The sequence below is a fragment of the Musa acuminata genome, unplaced genomic scaffold (genome assembly GCF_036884655.1).
Source record: "Musa acuminata AAA Group cultivar baxijiao unplaced genomic scaffold, Cavendish_Baxijiao_AAA HiC_scaffold_765, whole genome shotgun sequence".
NCBI lineage: Eukaryota > Viridiplantae > Streptophyta > Magnoliopsida > Zingiberales > Musaceae > Musa > Musa acuminata.
This window is the reverse complement of record NW_027020994.1, coordinates 27,501-29,598: the sequence shown is the minus strand read 5'-3', so window position 1 is coordinate 29,598 and position 2,098 is coordinate 27,501.

The window sequence follows — 2,098 nt, the reverse complement described above, 5'->3', positions numbered from 1 at the left end:
GTCCCTGCTATACGAAAGCCCCATCCAGCCCTGTGCCACCCGGGGGGTTCCAGGGTGCTGAGATGGCTGACGTTTTGCTCCGCTCACGACGGTCGCCGCGGCACGCAAGAACAGGCCAAAAACTGGCCAAAACAGCCCAAAAACGGGCCAAAACTGGCCATTTTTTGCTGCGCGAGCGAGCGGAGAGCGGCGAACAGCGAGCGAAGCGCGAGGCAGCACCGTCCCTGCTATACGAAAGCCCCATCCAGCCCTGTGCCACCCGGGGGGTTCCAGGGTGCTGAGATGGCTGACATTTTGCTCCGCTCACGACGGTCACCGCGCCACACAAGAACAGCCCAAAAACAGGCCAAAACAGCCCAAAAACGGGCCAAAACTGGCCATTTTTGGCTGCGCGAGCGAGCGGCGAGCGGCGAACAGCGAGCGAAGCGAGAGGCAGCACCGTCCCTGCTATACGAAAGCCCCATCCAGCCCTGTGCCACCCGGGGGGTTCCAGGGTGCTGAGATGGCTGACGTTTTGCTCCGCTCACGACGGTCACCGCACCACGCAAGAACAGGCCAAAAACTGGCCAAAACAGCCCAAAAACGGGCCAAAACTGGCCATTTTTGGCTGCGCGAGCGAGCGGCGAGCGGCGAACAGCGAGCGAAGCGAGAGGCAGCACCGTCCCTGCTATACGAAAGCCCCATCCAGCCCTGTGCCACCCGGGGGGTTCCAGGGTGCTGAGATGGCTGACGTTTTGCTCCGCTCTCGACGGTCACCGCGCAATGCAAGAACAGGCCAAAAACTGGCCAAAACGGCCCAAAAACGGGCCAAAACTGGCCATTTTTGGCTGCGCGAGCGGCGAGCGGCGGACAGCGAGCGAAGCGAGAGGCAGCACCGTCCCTGCTATACGAAAGCCCCATCCAGCCCTGTGCCACCCGGGGGGTTCCAGGGTGCTGAGATGGCTGACGTTTTGCTCCGCTCTCGACGGTCACCGCGCAATGCAAGAACAGGCCAAAAACTGGCCAAAACGGCCCAAAAACGGGCCAAAACTGGCCATTTTTGGCTGCGCGAGCGAGCGGCGAGCGGCGGACAGCGAGCGAAGCGAGAGGCAGCACCGTCCCTGCTATACGAAAGCCCCATCCAGCCCTGTGCCACCCGGGGGGTTCCAGGGTGCTGAGATGGCTGACGTTTTGCTCCGCTCTCGACGGTCACCGCGCAATGCAAGAACAGGCCAAAAACTGGCCAAAACGGCCCAAAAACGGGCCAAAACTGGCCATTTTTGGCTGCACGAGCGAGCGGCGAGCGGCGGACAGCGAGCGAAGCGAGAGGCAGCACCGTCCCTGCTATACGAAAGCCCCATCCAGCCCTGTGCCACCCGGGGGGTTCCAGGGTGCTGAGATGGCTGACGTTTTGCTCCGCTCTCGACGGTCACCGCGCAATGCAAGAACAGGCCAAAAACTGGCCAAAACGGCCCAAAAACGGGCCAAAACTGGCCATTTTTGGCTGCACGAGCGAGCGGCGAGCGGCGGACAGCGAGCGAAGCGAGAGGCAGCACCGTCCCTGCTATACGAAAGCCCCATCCAGCCCTGTGCCACCCGGGGGGTTCCAGGGTGCTGAGATGGCTGACGTTTTGCTCCGCTCTCGACGGTCACCGCGCAATGCAAGAACAGGCCAAAAACTGGCCAAAACGGCCCAAAAACGGGCCAAAACTGGCCATTTTTGGCTGCACGAGCGAGCGGCGAGCGGCGGACAGCGAGCGAAGCGAGAGGCAGCACCGTCCCTGCTATACGAAAGCCCCATCCAGCCCTGTGCCACCCGGGGGGTTCCAGGGTGCTGAGATGGCTGACGTTTTGCTCCGCTCTCGACGGTCACCGCGCAATGCAAGAACAGGCCAAAAACTGGCCAAAACGGCCCAAAAACGGGCCAAAACTGGCCATTTTTGGCTGCACGAGCGAGCGGCGAGCGGCGGACAGCGAGCGAAGCGAGAGGCAGCACCGTCCCTGCTATACGAAAGCCCCATCCAGCCCTGTGCCACCCGGGGGGTTCCAGGGTGCTGAGATGGCTGACGTTTTGCTCCGCTCTCGACGGTCACCGCGCAATGCAAGAACAGGCCAAAAA